The 22,111-nt window shown below is 37.6% G+C and overlaps 1 long non-coding RNA gene across 3 annotated transcripts in view; it reads left to right on the top strand.

The window, feature by feature from the left end:
• The window catches only part of LOC139828776 (uncharacterized), a 43,991-nt gene that overhangs the window by 1,161 nt on the left and 20,719 nt on the right, over nucleotides 1-22,111 (top strand). For all 3 annotated transcript variants that reach the window (XR_011740718.1, XR_011740719.1, XR_011740717.1), the window contains exons 2-3: nucleotides 369-525; nucleotides 18,897-19,025. This is a non-coding gene — a long non-coding RNA (uncharacterized lncRNA). The remainder of the gene's footprint in view (nucleotides 1-368; nucleotides 526-18,896; nucleotides 19,026-22,111) is intronic.

Raw genomic sequence — 22,111 nt, 5'->3', positions numbered from 1 at the left:
TAGAAGCCTTTGCAGGGCCCTCAGGGTCCTGGCCAGGGCTTTCCCCTAGTTTGTGCTCTGCTCTGAGTAAAGGAATTTTGTTTTTCCTTGAAGCCTTCAGTGCTGCAATTGTCAGTGTTAAAATGAGATGGTTTAGGGATGGCTTGCAGCACAGGAACAAGTGAAGTCTAAGAACCAGAGCAAACACTGCCATGCTACTGTAGGAAATCCAAAGCAGACCTTTGTCATAATTTTTTAACTCTTACAGGTCAGGTGTAGTTACTCTCATGTTTTCATGTTAAATGCTCTCATTCTGTCCTAGCTGAAAACAGTGATGAAGTGCCCAGTGGTTTTTTGTGCCTCTGTAGTGACTGTGGGTGTTTCTCCAGGCAGGTGCCAGCCCATGGTGTGCAGCTGAAGCTGTTGGAGCGATGCTGGGGACTGTGACCTGGCTGTTAGATGGCTGCAGAGTGATCTGTAAAAAGCCATATTCCAACTGGTTGATGTCCAGCTTCTTTCCAGAGCATTTCACTGGATATTTGTAAGGTGATGTTTAAGTTCCTCAGCTGTTCTGTCTGACATCAGAACTGAAAGGCTCTAATGTGTATATAAATCAATCTTGTCAATAGTTTCTTTATGCATGGGGAGTTTAATTTGAAGTAACTTTATTTAAAACAAAATTACCATCAGTTGAGAGCTCTAGTTGATATAATCAATGGAGCAGAGTCGTCTTGGCTCATTTCCTTTTTACGTCTGCTGCAAATTAAACCATGTAGTATTTTGCACAGATATATGTTCTTATGTGTATTTAAATGTGTGGGCTTTTTTTTTTTTTTTTTTCCTTCAAATTGGAGAATATAAATAATATTTTCCTGTTTGGGAGAGGATATCATCTGGCTAACTGTGACTGCATGAGGACCCTCCTTTAAAACTATATAGATTGTTGTTAATGGTGAAATCCGAGGAACTTTATATGCATGAACAATTCATGAGTGGTTTGTTATAAAAGCAAAACTAAAACTAGTTTGAATGAGGGGGGGAAAAAGCAGAAGCTAACTGTGGCAAAGCAGTTTTCCCCATTTCAATACTTCCAGTGAAGTTTGGCAAAACAGAAAGTGCTTTAAAATGCATTTCATTTAATTTCATGTTCTTTGGGTATTTAACTGGATTTTGGGGGCCAGAGAGGGTCCATTTTGGTTTGTGACCTTACCATATAATGTTGCAGCAAGCCATTTGTTAACTACTGTTGCATTTCAATTATTCAGAGCATCACTTTAGTCCAGGTCTTTCTGAAACAAATAGTCTTTCCTCATTTGGACTGTGCAGATTTTGCAAAGCCCCAAAGAGGTTTGTGTCTTATGTCTTTGTTCAGTCAGTCAATGGGTTCAAGTTGAATTAGGACTGAGTAAACGCATAAAAATTTGATCCACAGGGAATAAAATGGAGGATCATCTCAATAGAAATGTGGCTTTAGAATTTTTAGGTGTTTCCTGGTACTGAGACTTTCTTACTGACTATTTTCTGTAATTTTGCTTTTAAAACACAGCAGTGCAAAATGCGTGGTAATGCTCTTACATTTGGAGATCGTCTTTCATCAGAATAGATTCTAATGCAGCTCAGGAGAATTTATTAACACTTTTTAGAGGCAGTAGAGTTGAGAAGGAGATGAAAATCTGTTCTTACTGAACAGCTTTTAGCAGTGCTCTGTTTCAGCTTCTAGGTAAATGATAAAGGATTCTGGATTTCATTGATATTACAGTGTAACTATTGGAAAACAAAAGATCAATCACACAAACAAGGATGTGGAGAAGGGAGGGTACAGGGATGTGGGCATTACAGTCTGTGATCTGTTTTTCTAAAAGATGTGTGTAGATATTTTGTTTTAAGCCAACTTGGGGCTGTTTTCTTTTTACGTTTAATCTCTTGGGTAGCTGGATGGACAGCCCAATGCCTGCCAAATCTTTGGTAAGGCACTGCTTTGGTAAAGGAAATCTTTTGGAAGAAGGTGAACTACCAGTGCCTCTTGCAGCTGCATTTTCTCTTGTGTTTTGCCATCCAAAAAAACCTGCTTTGCTGGAGCTACTTGATGTTTGACATATGACATGAAGATGGTATGGGGTGAAGTGACTTTGAGCCCTTTCGTGTGCATATATGTTTAAAAAAAAAGAGAATTCTGTAGCAAGTGTAAGTGAAAATTTCATAGTGAAAGTTAAGACCTTCTTCCCTGAAGATTTCAGAGCTAGACTGGTACCAACAGATTTTACAAAAATTTGTGACCACCTTTTGTGAACTCAACCACTGTATCTACAGTACTTGTAACCCTGAGCAAGCAAACCTGACTTGAATTCTTATGGCAGATACCTGATTTGTGCAAAGATGGTTACTTACGCAGAAGTGTCATTTCAGAACAGAAAACAATCATGGCAGTTATTGCCAAGTTGTTTTTCACAGCCCTGCTTTGTAACAGGACTTCATTGGTCTCTCCCAAGTTCAACCGCCAAATGCTTACTCTCGTTTCCTCTTCTCTGGTAGTAGTGGGGGTGTGAAGAGTCTGGTGGTGATGGGAGTTTCCACTCATTACCTTCTGCACAGGTCTGCGATCTACTGTGTAGATTAACTTTTTGAAGTGTTTTGAACATAACGGATTGTAATTTATTCAACTTTTTCTGAAGATTAAGGTCAAAGGCTTGTGTTCTCTATAATGCTTTTCTTCCAGTTTTTCATACTTTTCTTCTTGAAGGACAGGAGGTCTTTATGGATTAGCAATGACTTAGACACTGAATTTGGTCATATGAAGATCTGGCTGCCACATACATACTGTGATACTGTGACTGATGTCCAAGTGAAACAAATTTACCTGCCTTTTCTGAAGTCTTGCAACTTCAGAGATGCTTTTGATAATGACATTAATTTCTACTGCTTATCTTTGCAGTTTTTGTGTTGACTAAGGAAAGATTTCTTCTTTGTATTAGTTAGCATGACATTTATGGTGACCTGCAGCTGAGTTGGTCTTCCGTGATTTTTGAGGATTTGCTTCTGTGCATGTTGCATGTGAACAAGCTGTTGTGCCTGTGCAGAACTGTAATTTGCTCAGGAAGCCCATCTGGAGGTGAGACTGGTTAGGAGAAGCTATCATCTCTTCATTTAAACTTACTGTAATTTAGAACTTGCAGTTGCATAATGTTCTGTGCTTAGTAGACTTTAAATAAAATGATGGATTGCTTTTGTTTTTCCTGAAGGAAAAAAAGGTAAGTTAGTGAACAGTTCTGCAGAAGATTCTCATGTCAGATGCAAGCATGCAAATTTCTACACATTTGTACAAGCAGCTTATTGCAGAGTGGTTTTTGTTATCTGATGTGAGTCTTAAGAATTTGAGATTAAAACTGAGATATGCTTTATGTCCCAACCATTCTGCAGTTTTACTTATTTGAAGGAACTTTTATGTATGATTCATTTACAAACTGGGCAAGAAAATAGTTTCCTGACAGCTTTGCTGAGGTGCCTGCCTAGAGCACTGCCAATTTTGTAATGTTTGATTTTTTAAAGCCCTACTTCCCTGAGAAAGCAATTATATTAAAATATTGGGAGCTTTTTCCTCTTTCATAAATAAAATCTCTTTTGCATGTTTGTATAGAAGATTTGCAAATGTTATCTAGGAGTTCCCAAAAGATTGAAAGTCTGGGCTACATCTAAAAAGAACCCCAAAATATGTCAAGGTCTGCTTTCTTTTGTTGAGGGTAGGAAACTGATTCCCACATTTTTAACATTTGAGACTGTAGTGGTAGAATTAGTTCGATCTGTATTTTTCAGAAGAATTTAAACTGAAAATATTATTTTATGGTATGTACTGCACACACCCCTTTACACTGGATTTCAACATGCCAGCTGCCAGTGCTGATTTGAGCAATGTAAGTGTTCTACTTCCCCTTAAAATAGCTTTGCAAAGTTATGATGGTAGAACAAGCAAGTCTGTGTATTGATTCAGTTTTCTCACTCCTCACAGTCCTGTTTGTAGTTGGTTTTACATTTCTGTGACTATTGAAGAAACAGTTGTGCTGTGAAAGAACACGAACATAATTTTCTGATTTATTGGTTTGTTTTTAAGTTCTCTCTTGAAACAGCTCCATTTGATTTTTGGTATTCATGTAAGCCTCAGGAGATGAAGATCCTGCTTGTGTACAGAACAGAGGCACCATAGAGAGAGACAATTCATACTTCTGTGCACTGGCTTGGGCAAAGGGAAGTGATGGCTTATTTTTATTTTTTTTTCTGCAAGTCCCCTTCGATTTGCAGCTGAACTTGTCCATCAATCAATGAGAACAAGCTGGAGACCATCAAGTCAATTAATTTTGGCCATCACATCACTCCAGCTGATAGCACCTTTTCCTTTTCCTGCTCACCTGAGAGAAATGAAGAGTCTTAGCAACTACCATGTAATCACCCGAGGGAGACAAGTCTGCTGAATACAGCTTTTGCTTTAAATGTCGCATGTCAAGGGTATCAGTTGAATGATAGCATCTGATGAAGAGGTAAGATATTAGGATAACGCACATAGGTTTTGGGTTGATTTTACCCCCATCTCATTTATGGATATTTCCAGAAATTATAGCTGCATCGTGTTCATTGTGAATCTTGGAGGATTAGAACAGGAGGTTAAGGCGTGTTGGTCAGGCTGCAGCTCTGTTGCTCACGGTGGCAGCAAGGTCTGGCTTTTGGGGACAGTGTGTGGATGCTCTCTGCTCCTGTCGTGTCCCCATCAGCACCGCTGTTGGCAATGGGGAGGGGAAGGACCATGTTGTCCTGTGCCACTGCAGTCAGTGTGTGGATCAGGCCAGGCACAGCAGCAAGAGCTGGACCACCCCACCCCAGGGATACAGGGCTAGTGTTATTTGTCAGATTATTGCCAGATAGTAAGAAGTTACTAATTAAAGCTTTTTCTTTTCATCCATGTAAATGGTTATCTAAAAGTACAAACTGCCATGGCATTAACGCTATCTGTATTGTGGTGTGTGAGTTTTTGTGGGGTCTTTTTAATGTGCTTAAAATGCTTTACCTATACGATCAAACTGTACAAACAGTAACATGGATCAGTTCCATGCTGTGACTGGAACAAGGCTTTGTTTGCAGAAAGAAAAATGTGTCCTTTTGTGATGTGGTGTGAGGATATGAGAGTACCTAACTCCGAATTAGTTAGCTGTGTAACTTTGAAGCATAGTTTGATCACTGCAAATTAACAACTTACTTTTGGCAGCTAGTGTTACTAACATTTAATTCTCAAGTATTAATCCTTTCCTCCTTTGGCTGTAGGCTTGGGTATTTTCTCTTGTTAAAGTTATGATTAATAATATTGTTTTCATGTCTTCCTGGCTGTCCATCTTAATCAATCTACTTGCCTGTACTCAGGCATATACTAGTTAAGACCATTATTGTGTTATGGTTGTAATTTAGTAGGATTTATTTTTATTGGTACTCAAGTGCTGCTATCAACAGCTGAGCGTAGTATCAGTGAAACAAGATAGTATGCAAAATAAATCCTAGTAGAAGTTTAAAATGAAAGCAAACATCAATAATGAAACTATTGACTGTGTGTGTTTGCACAGGAGGAGGGTGGAAGATTGAAGTCACCTGCCCGAAACATGTGGCGGTTTTGTTGAACCACACAGAGAATTTGGTGTAGTTAATGTCTGGGGTCATGGCAGAGATGTTGAGTCATGCAGCTTCAGAAAGCGATGCCAACATGCTGCCTCCCTTTCCAGACTGCACAGTGGTTAGAGAGATCATGTTTGGTGGAAATAGCAGTTCTGCATTGAGCTTGCCCAATAATGGGTGAACCAAACTCCTGTTACTTGTGCGTGTTTACTGCTATTGGTAGTGGGGTGAAAGGCAGCATTAGATGTTGCAATTTAAAAACTGAGAAATAATCAAGGCCCTGAGAATATTTACTCCAGTTTTCAGTAATAGGCTAAAATTTGTTTATTTCCTCAAGGAATTAACTGTATAGAAATAAATTGAGGCTGCTAGCAGCAGAATTGAAGAGGAGAAACGCCACTGCAGCAGAGTGACTTTGCAAATGTGTCTGAAGGTAGGTCATATTATTAGGGGCACTTGAGCCAGTATTCCAGACATATTTCCTGAATAAATTCTGCTTGTGTATCTGACCTCTTTGCAACTGGGGCATTGGTGTAACTCAGCAGTCTGTTTTGTGTCTTGTCAAAAAAGTTGATTTTGGGGACGTTACAGTTTTTCTTTTCAAAAGAGGCTGTAGAGTTGCTGCTTTTTTATGTGAGTATGGTGTATTGTGTCTGCTGAACAATAATGTGTGGCCTTGCTCTTCTGTACTTGCAAAGTGTTTATAGGGCCACACTCTCATTTCTGGTTAGTATTGATTTGACCCTATGCGTGTTTAAAAATAATGCCACTTGGAAACATTTTTAAGTATATACAATTTAAGTCAGTTGGTCTGAGTTCTCTTTTATTTTTCTAAATGAATTCTTTCAGGCATAATTAAATATTTTATTACGTGGTATTACAGATAATTTGTGTTTTATGTTTACAACGTACCTGAATATGTATGATTATTCATGCCTGGATGATCTGCTACACACCTGAAGGTGTAGGATGTTTTAGTAGGCTTAGTGTCCTAGACTACCACAGATGCTTTTTTTTGTCCAGTCTGATATGAAATATGATTCACTAGCTGTCATTCTCATGATTAAAAAGGTCCCTGCATTTTTTTGTGACAGAAAGGTAAATGGAAGAATGATTCAGATGTTCAAATATTAACTAACTGCCTTCTCATGCTGTCAATGCAGTAAACTTTACTCTATTGTGAAGGACAAATATGTGCTATTTTTCTTTATTGGTTTCACTCCTCCAATGGTTTTGATGTGCTTGAAGACTAGAACAGAACTTCTAGAGGGACAGATTTGCTATATTTCTAACTATTTTTACTCTGCAAAAGTTTCAGGTGTGTGCTTAGAGGCATTTTTTTTTTCATTTCTTTACTTCTGGCTGTAGTAAAGGAGATATTCTACATGTGGATTTAGAACTGTAGGAAAGCTTTTATTAGCTGGTTATACAAAGGATGCCAGTGATATAAATCATGTGGAGGAGGAAGAGGTAAGAGAAGAGGTAATAATTCCCTTATGTTTATCCAAACTGTCTGTTTTAAGGTGGGCCCAGAGCAGAAAAGAGGAAATCAGTCCTGGTCTAGTTAAATATGTTTTTCCTGCTCACATTTTTAGGAAAAAGTATAGGTTCAGAACAACTCCAGAGCAATTTAAGGACTTCAGAACTGTTGCTTATTCTCAATTAATGATTTTGTATCTTCCTCATCAGCAGTGGGTATTTTTGAAGCAGTAGGGCAAATTCAAGTTGACTGAAAGTGCATGAATGTACTCTACAGAGGAAGCAATAAGTATCACTATTTGTGAAAAAGAACAAATTAAATTAGTGGGGCGTGTGTGTCAAATTCATGTATTTACAGCTGTCCTTTAGGAAAGTGCAGATCAAAATCTAATGTACTGTATCTGGGGAAAAAAGCCCCCAAATTGCAAAGGGATAATGTGGCTTAGTAATTTCCTTTTAGGATTTTTGTGGGATCACGCTTCCTAAACGTACAGATATCGGACAGTCAATCTAGAATATTGTGTTGAGGGTTTTTTGGAAGTTGATTATAGAGCAGGATTATTTAAAAACCTGCCTGGAGCACTCAAAAGTGCACAGCTGGTTTATAGTAGGACTAGAAGCAAATGTTCTAAGAAGTTTCATGGAGTTAGCTGTGGTGATGTTCCCATTGCAGTCGGCCTTCCGAAGGTAATTGGATAAACATGACATTTGGGAGTGCTTTCCTAAATTTTACCTGCCCTCAAAACCATTGTATTTGGCCTTTTATTGAGGAAAAAAATTTACAGTCTCAATGTAAACAGAAAGAAAAGGAAAAGGCTTTATTTGAATTCTCACAGTTGAGTTCTTCTGGATAAAATCTGTATTCTGTTTATGAGGTTTAATTTCTTCTGTTGTCTAGGAAGTAGGAGGGTAAATGTGCACGCAGGTATTTTAATGTCCTTTTTTATGTAAATTTATCTTGCCTTTTTTTTTATTTTTTAGGGATAATAAACTATAGGCTTTGTTTTTTTAGAAGAGTAGGAGGGAAATGTGTGTCTTTTAGTCATCATAAACCCAAAAAGACAAAAATAACCTTCATCTGTTTGTGAGACTTAAAGCATGCAAGTGAGCAGCTGAAGACGGTTGCTTTATGTGAGAGATACAGCAGCAATCCTGGACTGCACTTCATTTAGCATTGTAAGAAGTACAAAGCTGTTAGTGCTGTGTTAGGCACCCTGAGAAATTATGATGGTAGCAACACTGACATTCCTTAGGAGCTCTGAAAAACAAAATTTGTTTCTTTAGATAATTATATTGCATACATATATGTCATATTCTGGTTTTTCATTCTAGGAGTGAATAGAAATGACTGAATTTTTAGTGTTTCAATGACTTTCATGTTGGAAAGTGGGTTGCAGAGGGATATTCAATTTCAGGTTCCTTTTTTAAATTAGTTATTTCCTGGACTGTTTCTTTGCATTAACTAGAGGGAAAGTGTGTTGCTTAAAGCAAATGGTCAGAATGCCTCGTTTAAGTATCCCTTAACAAATAGATATATATCTATTTCTGTAACTACAACATTGACTTGAATTGTTTGCTAACAAGCATGTATAAGATTGGTTTCACTCAACTTATTTGAGAATAGCCAGAAAGTTTGAGCAGAGCTATTTCTGTGTGCACACGTACTTGGTACACAGAACTTGCAAGGTGAAGGTGAGGCGATTCTTATCTTGTGTGGGTGCTGGTTTCTGTTGTGGGTACTTGCATCTTGAGTGTGACTGAACTGGTTGGGTGCTTTTGTGAAGAAAAAAAAGCCCTGCTAAATATCTGCCTACTATCTGTGTGGTCCTTAACACAGGGTGAGCAGACTTAACAGCTCACAGCTGCTTAAATGAGGAGTCATGTCATTCCCCATCTTCTTGTTCCTGTCTTCCTGCCTACTTGTTCTCACTAAATACCTTGTGCCAGCTTTGATGCTTGCTCAGATACTCCATGCTTTGATTTAACTCTTTAAGGTGTCAGCAAACTGTCCCAGAAAAAGAAGAAAAACCAAACGTGGTCAAGTTTCTGCCTCTTTATTGAGTAATATAGGCCCAATTAAGGTTTTCTGTGCTTGAAGAGATGTAGGATAAGTGGAGAACACAACGGGAGGAAGGCAGTGAGATTTCTGCTGTTTGACAGCTGGAGCTGTTAGGATGATCCTGGCATGTATGGAAGAGCCTGACCTACAATGATTTCATTAAATTAGATTTCAGTCTCATGTGGTGTTCAAGTGGTTAAATTTGCTTTTGGTCCATGTCTTTTTGGGCGTGTGCAAATAAACATGAATTTGAAGTCTGATGTCAGTGCATCCTGAAGTAGAATCATGCATGTAGTCACAGACACTGCAATTAACTTTACTTCTTTGAAGTTAAGTGCATTTGTATGTCCCCAGGTGTGAGTCTTCAAGCTGATCAGAGGGCCAACTGCTGTATTTAATTGATCTGGCTATAAACACCAAACTTACTCTAAATAATGTTTTCAGGATCCAGCTTGCTTTTCTTGTTAACCATGTTCTGATTCTGTGTATGTGGAGACAAGAGGAAGAAAGGATTTTAAAGTGTTCTTCCCATTCAGAAAGATATAAGTCTTGAATTTAAAAATACTGATTCTGAAAATGGTCACAGCCACCTTGTATCTCATATTGAAAAGATTTCATTCCTTGAATCCTAATTCATGCATTAGGAGTACCAAGAATTCACCTTTTGAAACCAAGGACTTGTTTCAAAGCGGCTTGTGATATTGCAATGAGTTATGGAAGTAAAATAAAAAAGCAGAAAGCTTTAATGTCATCCTAATCCGAACTCACACCTATTTTGTTTCCAGGCAATAATAATCAGATGAGGCTGAAGCACTGAGGTCTGTTCCGAGGCAGAGCCACATGCTCTTGACTAGATTCATTTGCACATGGGTCCAAACATTACAGCTTGGATCTGTCTGTTCTTTGTCTTGTCATTTTCTTCTCAGAGACTCTCTCTGCTGGTTTTGTCCTCTTGGCAATATCCTTTTATTGGTTGTTCCTTACATTGTTATTATTTTTATGCTTCTGTTTTCCTCTACCACTTCTTCCTTATGTTGTGGTTTTTTTTTTACTCTGCTCCTACTTGCTCTTTCTTTTACTGGTCTTTCTTAACAGGCAATATACCTTTAGTTTCAGTCCAGCTTCTGGTGGACAAATGGTCACAAGACAGAAATTTGCAGATGACTTAAACAGATGTTACTGTCAGAATCAACATATTTAACTCCTGAATTACTGCTCAGCATAGTGTCTCTAGAGCTCGTGAATACTGCCAGAATGGTGTGGCAGGGAGCTTGTGTGGCTCCTTTTCAGATTGCATTACTTCATTTCTCCTGAAAGACATCAGGTTGAGATTCAAGTCTGCTGAGAATAGTTTCTATTGTTTTCACTGCTATGTTAATTTGTAAGCCACAGCTAGTGAAGATCTGTACTCGAGCCAAAATGAGAGGGCTGTTTTGAACTAGTTGAAGGAATCCATCCTGTGTGCTCTCTAGCAAGGTCTGAGTGAATTTATTCTTAATCAATAAATGCAGATTGTCACTGATTTTGTTTGTTTGGTTTGGTTTTTTTTGCTTCCATACCAAAAATGAAGATGAAATGTCAAGATATTCAGAGAAGAAATTGAATGCTCTGGGGCATCTCATTTGAATGTAGATATACTGTTTATCCAAGGTGTTCTTCAAATGTTTTAATACTGCAATGCTTAAATTATATTTCATCATAAAGTTTTTATTTTAATTCTTAATCCTTTATTTAATCAGGGAAGGTACACAAATAATTAGTAACTTATAAGATATCCTAATAAAAATAGGAACACATGAATACAGTCATCACAAACTGAAAATCCAAGAGTATGACTGACTCTTCTCAAGTGGGTTTTTTGTAAGTGCTTGTCAGGTTGTAGAAAATGTACGGTTTCAGAATTGAAATCTTTTAGTAAGAAATGAGTTAAATACTTGGAGTGAACTGATCTGTAGGCACAACAGGAACTTGACGGTATAGTAGGCGGTAAGATTCATTTATGAAAAATTGTAATGGAATTCCCCTGGAAATGTATAGTCCACCTACTTGAATGCACAGTAATTCAAAAGATGAGCAGTATGCAGCAAATGCAAAGACAAAAATATTGGCAGGTTATTGTAAAACACAGGACTAAGTATATGACTGAGCCACTGTCTGTAACAAGCTCTTAGTAGTTCTGGTCTATATTGTGGCCTGTGTATGTTGAACATCAGTTCTCCTCTTGTGTAATAGCTGTTCATTTTTACTTGTCCAGAATACCAATCCTGTCTATATTTTGATTTAAAGCATGGAGTCTGCACATAACAGGGAGTACTACATATTCTTCTTGAGATGTAGTCATGTTTATTGTACCTGAAATGGTGGTGATGTGTTTGAATGGTATTTTTAAAATTACTGATTGGGATGATGGAGAGAGCCTAACAGTTGGTTTGGGTCACTTTGAACAAACTTCCTGTTATTACTGGAATTTTGTACGGTATTCAGTGTTCATACTGAGAATACTTGGTATGCTTTGTAACCTATGTTGACCTGATGAAAACTGTGTAGTGAAAAGACATGTAAAATGTGATTGCACATTTCTAAAGCAACCATGTCTGTTGGTTTTGAGGGGCTTATTACTTATCTCTACAGGATATTACATCTAACTATGTAATGTGAAATGGTATTAGATGATACATTTTTCTGGTCTGTGTGACACAATTCATTAACTTACTAAGTTGTTAGCAATGAATGTAGTGTTTCAGCACATGCTTTGTCAACAGAAATAAGTTAATACAGTTTGAAACTTGTATTTCTGAAAGTTATACGAAGGATTTCTTTTTACAGCAGTGGTAATGCATTGTGTGCAATGACAAAGTGGCATAGAAGAAGAATTCTGTTTGTCATTGCTCAACGTAACAAAACAAAATTGAAAGGAAAGTGATTAACAATATTTGCTAGGATGACCTAATTCAGTAAGTAGTCCTGCCAGGTAGGGATTTGTTGCCAGGAAATGCACTCTGCTTTCCTCTTTATAGCTTTGTTAAGAGAAAGTTACAAAAATACTTAATTGAAGATATTACAGGAACATTAAAAAAAAAAAAACACAACAAAAACCAAAACAACCAACCCTAAAGAAACTCTTGGCAAAGCTTTTTTGACTTGACTAAGTGCAATTATAATATTATGTCTTAAATTGTGGTGTAATTGATAAAGAGTTATTGCAGATCATTCTGCTTTTCTTATTTTGATGTGAATACAAAGCTGTTGTTCAGATCCTGGAAATTTGACATGGGCTGCAAGTCTTGGCTCAAATTTCAGTAGCAGGTACATTTTTCTGAGAAGCTTGTTAAATAAGTGATATTGAAGTATGTGATGTTAATCTTAATACATCTAATTAGATTTTGTTATCTACAATATAGAATTGTTGTAAAGAAAAACTACATAGACTGATAAATCTACTTCACAGAGAGGCTTCAAATTGTCATTTTAAAGAACTGAATATACCACAGCACAGAGGCATCCCAATCTTATTGTGAAGATTTCTATTGAAAATCTGTCTTTCTTCCAGACAGATGCGAATGTGCACTAATGATGGTTATTACTTTCCGATGTGTCTGTATAAAACTGTACAGCATTTCCTGTCTTTGAAGTTTTAATTCCCAATCTGCTGAAAGTTTCGCTGTGATCCAGAGAGACACAGAAGGGACCTACCAGAGGTTCAGTGCAGCTCTGACTTGAGCACCACCACATTTCGCTTTACAGTACCGATTAATGTGTGTAACCAATGCAGTAGGTAATTTAATTGTCATATTTCTGGCATAAGCTAATAGAAGTTTGTTAGTTGTCACATGGAATAGATTTAAAAGCTCAAACTCATATTTTCTTAACTTTTCAGCTAAATATGCTGTTACTGGTTCAGTTTGGTGGAGGTGGGAGTGTTTTTATCTAAGCATTTATTAATGTACGTACACATTCCAGGGTGTGGGATGGTAGGGGTGATAGGAGAGTATAGCGTCAATGTGAGAGTAATGGTGCAGCTACAATGTGGGAGGAATAGCTTATGCTGTTGTATGCTGGAACTGGTTGTGGCCAACTAATACACCCACAGCAAGCCCCAAACCTCTACATAAAATAATATTTATGACAGATTCTTTAATAGAATGTTTTCTTGTGAGTCTAAGATTAACAGATCTAGGTTTGTGTATTTCTAAGCATTTTGTCTTGAAGGGTTGGAAAACTGAAGAGACTGACTTTGGTAGGATTATTAAGAGTCCGTTAATTAAGTTGACCAGAGTAGCAGTTTAACTGATCTTCTTGTGCTGATTTCTTATGTTGTCTTATCATGTTTCTACCCTGTTTTGAAGAAGTTTTTGGTAGTTCAGAACACTTTAAAGGGAAAATAGGCATGTTGTTCATTGGGGTTCTGATTCCTGTGTTATTTAGCACTGCAGATGAGGAAATGCTAGTTGCACCAATGTTGACTCTGATTTGGGAGGAATTGTCTTTTGTGAGCCCAATAGAATGGAGTGTGTTTCAGAAGATAAGGTGTCAGGAGGCCAGGAGAGCTGTTATGTAATCACTTGCTTTCTCTGTAAGATGAAAATAATACCAGATACCTATAGTTTTAAGTGCATTGCTGTCTCTAGAGGAAATATTTCCTTACTGTCATATATTAATAAATTAGGTTCAGCTGCAGGGCAAGTCGAATGAACTGCAAAGATAAGCCATGCCTGGATCTGCAATGGCTGAAATTGCTGAAGTTTTGAGCTGCTGCTGTTCCGGTGTGATACCTGTAATAATTTCTAATTATTAGATTTTATTTTAAGGAATCACAGAAATCATAGTTTAGGAGAATATGAAGGTAGCAACCATTAAAGATCAACCAACCTTGTAACCATAGGATCTTTGTACTTGGTAGTCCTACCTTATTCTTAAAATTGACATAGAATTACGACATATTCTTTTAAGATAGGTAACTGAGAAGACATGCGAATGGTAACTGAGAAGTAACTGAGAAACATGCGAATGTTACTTAGCATTGCTTAAAAGATAGCTTGTGTTAGAATAGGTGTGGAATATGTTAATTGTTGTCATGAATTGTAATGAATATGTAATTTTTCTGTTAATATAAACTATGTATGAACAACTGGTCGGCGGCAGACATATGGAGGGAGACCCTGGTCTGGGCCTGGTACCGAATGAAGAAACGCTCTTTTTAAAACCCAAAACATGGTTTTAAGATATTATTAATTTGTCGATTTTTTACAATATCAGTGTTCATCTCTATGGCACATGCTTGCAGAACGTGTTATGTCTAGCTGCTGATAAACTTGCATTTCAGAATAGCTTGCTACATATGGAGGATCTTTGCGTATATAGCATAAAGTAATTTGACTTTTTCTGATTAAATTTTAATTAAAATGATTATCTACTTAGGTATATGGATTATAATTTGGTTTGGTTAGTCTAATCTGTTGTGTTAACAAGTTCTGATGAAATTTGGCTGGTGTTGAGTGGAGTCCTGAAATACCAGGGTTTCCAGGCTTTGAGTCCAGGACCTACAAGATGCAGGAGAGGGTCTGAAAAGCACAACTTTAGGGAAGGTATCTTAACTATTATGTCAGTATTGAAGTCCAGTTTTGGACAACATTGTGGAACACTCATGTGAAGCACTTAGAGTATGTGCTCTGGGTTTCAGGGTTGTTGTTTCAGTGAGGAACAAAAACCCTCTTCACTGAGAAAAACCATGATAAAGAGCATTCAGAATGGAGAACAGCGGGCTGGATCGATGTCCAGTTCTGCTGAAAACTTCAAAATTCTTGAAATCTAGAGTAACTTACTGAGCTATCATGCTTTACTAACTCAGACATGAATGAAGTAGAGGTAAGGAACTTCAGATGCAAAATCATTCATCTCAGTAGTCCCCAGGGAATATGAAGGAATGTACTTCCTGGTGAAATAAAACATCTTTAGACAAGAGGTCATGCATTAGTGACCTTTTCGTGTTGTTTGTTTGCATTATAAGTGAAACATCTAAAATGAGATGCTCTGTAGAAAATTATCTTAGGCAATGGTGTTCTGGCACATATTAAAATACCTTTAGTATTTTGTCCATGAGGAAGTTGGAAGTGAAATGGAAATACAGTGCAGAGCTCACTTACACAGCAGTTGAAGATGGTCTTCTCTGTCAAGATCTGGTTGTCCAGGGTGTCAGATTTCATCACTTGGCTTGTAACTCTCTACACATCATCAATTGCAAAAGCAGAATGATTTCTATCATGAAGAAGCAGCTACTTATCTTTGTCTTACAGAATGTCATAAACTTACAGTTCTGTCTTACATAGTTATTGCAACTGTAGCTGTGGTGGTGGGGGAGTGGGAAAGGTAGGTTTGTCTTTGACAGCAGCAATGTAATAGAAGGAACTGTATTTATGTTCCACTTAAGGGACATCAGGGTAATTAGATGCCTTGAGATAAGTTGTCCTTGTGAGATGGGTATCTTGATGAATCAGGAGGTTGAATCTCATTTAAATATTTAGGCTCTTTTGTGTCCATACTGTTGTGCTTTCTTGCCTTGTCCTATGTTCTTTCCAAGCTTTCTGTGACTCTGTTACTGGTGGTTTTTTGTTTGTTTCGGGGTTTTTGTTTGTTTTTGTTGTTGAATAAAGTTTTGAAAGAATGGGAGGAAATATTTTTCCCTTAGTGAGTCTGCAATTTAAACATTTTTCTTTTGTTAGTGCGTAGAAGTGATGAGAGGAGTTAATTGACCCTTCCTGTGGTTAGGGCGTGTTTTACATGTCCTTGTGTTCCTTGTGTTCCATGTCTTCCACTTGTGATCAACTCCTGTTTAGTAAGGTGTTTTACTGAATAGCTCAAATAAATCCCAAACCTCATAAATAAGGAGCACAGTGACTGCTTAACAAGAAATGCTACTGTTTTCCTAATCCTATTATGTTATTTGCAAAGTACACTTGATTTCCTAATTGCTCATGTGGACCCTTTTATTTTCTGTTTGTGCTTTACTGTAAGCAGAAGTATGTTTGAAATAGCAAAGGGAAAAAAATCAAGATGTTGCATTCAAACGTGGTGAGCATTTACAGATGTGTGGAAGAACATATTTTTATTACATGATTCTTCCCTATGGTATTTGCTATCAAGTGACTGCCAAATTTCAGCTTGAAACAGGAACAGCATCACAGCTGATAATTTCACTGTTCAAATTATTAGAAGCCTAGACTAAAAAAAATTATCTAAAAACTTATGAAAAGCAGGATTTTCTTTATTTTCTGAACCTTTGGAGTGTGCTTTGGAGTGTGCTTTATGCTTTTATCTGGCAGATGTGGTAGCTGGAAACTTCAATGACAGCTGACATTCTCATGTCACCGAAGTTTTTTGGGGGAAAAAAATCATCAGTTATTAATGTTGTTTACTGTAGTTGTGTCTGAAGGAGTCCTTTTCACCTAACCCTGTGTAAATTCATGAAATTCATTATTTGAAAAAAGAGACAACTGTATGAGAAGAGGAAAGAGTAGAATTTATAGCTGAGTGACCAAGATAATGAATCACATGGAGTGGGCATGTTAATATTAGAGCTGCTTCAATTTGAGATGTAAATTTATTTAGGAGAGGCTCAACTAAAACGCAAAGAATGCCCTTTGGTAAGGGAACAAGTGAGTGACCATAATGGGTGAGGGAGGCTAGTGAAGTTGATATCAATGTCTTGATAAGGGTATAGGGAGAGATTTGGGATAAATCTACACACTAGGGCAGAGAAAAATCCAGCTCAAGGTAGAATGATCTGAGACTGTCTTTGTGGCCCTTCTTTAATGGATTTTGCTGGCTGGAGATTTGAAATGTTTTCCTCTAGACAAGGAAGCAGTTTCTTTCAGGGGAAAAAATTATAAACCCCAGAATATCTTGCAGTAACATCACAGGCCTGGACACTAGTGATGCAGATTGTTGGGTCTTTTACATGGGAAAGCTTTTAAAAGGAACCAGGTGCTGCCTTTTTTCCTTTGTTGGCTGTAATCTGTCCATTTGCTTGCGTTATGCTCCTTAGTACTGAAAATACCAGCTCTGGGATTCTTCAAGAGTAAATTGTGTGTGTATGATGGTTATTTTTCATACTTCCGTTTAAAGGACAAAAATTTGGAATAACAAAAGCTTTCTTTCTCCAAAGTATTGCCTAGACAAAATTTATTTAATGTTGCACGAGTATCTAGAGTAAGTCACTACCTTCTTCTCACTCATATACTTTTCGAAGAACAGTATTATTTTAAAAGTATTTAACTTGGTACAGTGTCTGCCAGAAATGTTTGATTAGGGCGAGGATTATAAACCCCGGTGTTTCCACCTGGTTTTTGTATCCTGTTGAAGCAGAATTCAGTAGGGAAATTGGTTATTGTTCCCCTTGAGTGGTTAGGGTTGGTGGGAATGTTTTAATGAACTTCAATCACATTAAAATTAATGACTGTATTTTCTTTATCCTGTCTGTCCAAATTGCCATGAAGGGTTTATATTGTATTCTGTTCCTATGCATGGATGCGTCTAATTAGGAATACTTAATTTTGATGAAACTAACTCAGTGGCATTGGAAATTACTTTTAATTATTGACTTTAAAACTCAGTAGCAAAACATGACCAAATGAAGGTTTCCTCCTGTGTAGAACTCAAGCTCTTTACCGTGCTGTGCAGTGGGTTACCAGGGACCAAGCTGTAGATTTAAGGAGCTGAAGGTGACAAAGGAGTTTCAGTGCAGTTAGTGACAGTTCCATCCTTTGATTTCAATGATGTAGAGTAACTTCCTTTAAAAACCACAATGGCTCTAGAGGGATCAGTTGCTGAGCCAATTGGGTGACCTGCTGAGTTGAAGAGTGAAGAAAATCCCCAAGTTGAACACGTACTTCAGGTGGTCTAACCTGTAGAGGATAAGCATGAGGATTGTCTAAGGCAAAGACTGATAAATTCAGCCATAATTATGGCAATTAGGATTAGAATCCTCTGCTTTCATAGCAAAGAATAGTGTAAACTGTAGTGCAAGTTATATGACCAAAGTCTATCACAGCTAAATGTACAGTGTTACTGTCCTGATTTTCCTTTCTTGTGGTTTCACCATCGTTCTGTCTCTAGTTTCAGTACTTGTACAACACAGTTTGTGTGCTAATCAGGTTGCATGCTGTCCTCCACACCAGCAATGAAATAGGCACCCACATCTTGCTCTGTGTGCATTTGACACCTTTTAAGGTGCAAGTCAATATACCTTGAGCAGTTTATAAGTTTATATTTTCTGCATTTAAGATTTTACTTTACAAAGAAAGTCGTTTTTTTACTATGTAAAAATTTCAGACTACTATAATCTGAACGAGCAAATCATGTGATAACATGTAAACTGTCCATATACTTTCATAAATGCATTGTTATGTATCAAGTAAATATGAAAGTGTTTCTATCTCTTTATACATCAACAGTCAAGAGACTGCATTTAGGGGACAGTGTCATATACTACTGTTAATATAATACTTAACTTTGAAGAACATTTAATTTTTCCATCAGTGTTCCTTTAATCAGTTTCTGCAACAAAAAAATATTTTAAATATAGAGTTATATGAAAGAGGAAATTCCCAGCCAAACTATTTGTCATACAGAGTTTCCTAACTTCCTTGTTTGTCTAACAGTGATTCAGTCTGATCGATGATGCTGTCTTGGGTGTAATTCAGCTGTAATTCTTGCCTTTTTTTTTTTTTTGTAGTTGTTGTTCCTGGTTTCATGTGGTTACACCTGTTGATGAACTGATTCTCCTGGTAAGGGATTTCCATACTGTGACTCAGGTGCAGTGTAGGCAATGTGACAATTACTGGAAGATGCCTGTTAGTAACAGGTAAGTGATATCTACATTTTGTTTATACCTTCAGCTGAGAATTCCAGCAGATTTGCCAAATGTTAAGCACTGTAAGTCCTAAATCCTCCCCTCACTTGAGAAATAGTCACTCTAGATTAGATGGAGTGCATATTTAAATGAGGATTCAGAGACCTTATGTGGGTTGAGGAACAAAACACGTAAGCTAATGCTCATGCTCTCTGGGCAGCAGTTGCTGTTGTACCTGCAAGCAGTTTTCTACCTGCAGCATTTCTCTTCCCACTGTTTACTCAGTTGCTTCCTTGGTCTAGAATGGTCTGGCCTTGCAGATTGAGGATTGTGTGCTTGGACATGGAAAAAAGCTTCCAGAACTTCAACATCTCTGTGATCTAAGCTTCTTAGATCTCTGTGAGACTTCTCCTTTATGCCCATGCTGCTTTTTCACCACATAATAAAATGTGGCTTTTTCTATCTCTGCTGCTGGCTGATCCAAGCCACTGTTGACACCTCAGGGTGTGCAGCAGTGACTCTCACTAGTGGCTGGCAGAGTGGCACCAGTGCCATCATCCAGATTGAAGAGGTCTTTCCCACATCAGGTTAGAAATCTGATATAGGATTTCATCGAGGAATTCCTGACTAACTCTGCTGTGTAGTTTGTTTTCTGTTCAAATGTACTTGGTTTTATTAAAATCTTGTATTAATTGCCCCAATTAAAACCATATCAGGAAAAGCCTAGAGTAGAACCATAGGGTCACAGTCCTGTGCTGTGTGTTCTTGTTATTTACATCAATCTCAGTTTGTAAAACTGAATGCACACTCATGAATTGCCCTGGACTTGTTTTAGTGGAAGGCAGCAGAATTTTTTGCTCCATTTCTGTTGATTCCTGTAGCCTAGTACACAGACTATCTGAAGGTCTTTAAGGTAAAAGAAATAAAGGAGGACAAGGTTGGTTTGTGTTCAGATGGCTGGAAAATACCTCCTATTACTTGCGGACCCCTTTAAGCAATTGGTTTCCCAATTAATCTTGGTCTAGACCAGATGTTAACACACATCACTGAGGAATAAGGACCCAAGCAAGTCAGGGTTTTTTTTTTGGCCTTACCTGATTTTAACTCATAAGCTATTTGACAAGACAGGCAACAAAGGCAGTCCCCATTTGTGCACTGAATTAATTCCTTCTGTTTTAATTTATAAAATGAGTTATTTTTTGTTGTGTGCCAAACAGACAGAGATTTATGCCCCTAGGTTACATCTTTCTACTTTTCTTTCTGCTCTGTTGGAGAGAGATCGCGGGCAGTGTCCTGGCAGATTCTGGTGGCTGTGCCGTTCTGCAGCGCGGGGAGGCCTGTGTGACATTGGCATCCTGGAGCTGTGTCAAACACACCACGGGTACTTTGTAATTTGAAAGCTAAAACTGAGATCTGCCCAAGTATTTGCAAGCAAGAGCCAAGAGGTAGAAACACAGAAAACAAAACAAAGCCAGCCTTTTAAGCGGTGTCAAGAGGTTTTGTAAAATTTGCCATAGGCAAAATCTGACTTCTTCGTTGTACAAGATGATTGGTGTTTCTGTGAAGTCAGATATTGGAGATCTCTGCCTTTGATTTTACTGGAAACAGAGGGGGTGACTTTATATATAATATGATGGTTTCAGAAGGTTGAGAGCCAAGCATTTCACTGTCCTGGATAAACCTGGCATCGAAAATATGTTTGTACAGCTGCCACCTTTGTCCCTGAAGCTATTCTCTTCTGTGGTTAGTGGGTGTTTCTTATGCGTCTGTCCGATGACAGCTGGGGAAGGGACACACCTTGTGGGAAAAGATTCTTTAAGTCTGTGCCCTTTTGACACTGTTCTGAGTGGAGCAGTGTCCAGAAAACCTTTCTGAGAGAGTTCTTTTCGGAATATAAAATATTTTTTTATCCAACAGCATGTGAAAGGCAAATGTGTAGATCAAAATTAAGTAGCAGGAAGACATTTGGTTAAAAAAATGAAAGAATGACTTTTTACAAAATGTGCTTATGTACATGCTAGAAAATGATTCAAAATTAAATCTATATTGTCTAGACTTTTGCACACAGTTGCACAGTGCAACCAGCTTCCAGCTAGATTATTTGTGACAGTAAATTCCTGAAGTGAATTCTCAAGCCTCTCGTATAAATGGTGTCAACTTCATCTGTCAGCAATAAAAATACAAACTGGTAGAGTTGAAGCAGTTTGGCCATCAAGGAATAAAATCAGAACTAATTCTCAGAATGGAAGAGCTTTTGCCTGTTTATATTCTTATTCTGTTTCTCTTTCTGTTTGAGGTGACTCCTCAGAAAACTTATTTGGGATACTAATTATGTATCCTTCTAGTGTTCCATGGCCCTGTCCTACTTTCTTCTTGTACAACAGAGGTTAAACACAAAGCTCTCTATCTTTGGGATTTCTGCAAAGATATTTTTTTACAGAAAGTAACACCTACGAAAATAATTAAGATTATTTGGGACAGTTATCTACTTTTTCATTGCAGTGTCCTGGGTTTAAAACTGTTCTACAGTACCACTGTGTGGAAGTAGTGGTTTGGTAAATAGAGATGCTTACAAATAAGTAATTTTTCTCTAATATCACAGCTACAAAGCGCATGCTTCTTTAATATTTTTCTAGACTATGACAAGCAAGAGAAAAATGTGAATATTCCAGTGATATAGATGGTGAGTCTGTGTTTTCTTTTTTGAAGTTTAGGGTTTTTCTTTTTTGAAGTTTAGCGTTTTTCTTTTTTGCTTCCCCCCATGCTGGTCTCAAATGCAGTTTGTCCATTGACACACAAACAGAAGGAGAGGCAATCATAACAGGATGCAGGGCACTTATTTTCAAGATGATTTTGAGCAGTTGAAATCGCCATTAATTGTAGCTAAGCAGTGGAACTTTTGATATCACCAGGAGTTTTAGGCCTGGTACATATATTTTTTACAAAAGCTAGTATCTGTGTTTTCCCCTAACGGAGAAGGAAATTGATATTATGTAGGGAGTTAAATGGAATCATTCTCTTTGTATGTTTTTTGGCTGTTCATTTGCAAATGCACCAGCTGTGAATTGTTGGAAATTTCATTTTTGCATAAGCTTTCA

This window comes from Patagioenas fasciata, chromosome 10, assembly GCF_037038585.1.
Source record: "Patagioenas fasciata isolate bPatFas1 chromosome 10, bPatFas1.hap1, whole genome shotgun sequence".
Classification (NCBI taxonomy): Eukaryota; Metazoa; Chordata; class Aves; order Columbiformes; family Columbidae; genus Patagioenas; species Patagioenas fasciata.
The sequence above is the reverse complement of the archived record's forward strand: the minus strand, read 5'-3'. Positions and strand labels throughout refer to the sequence as shown.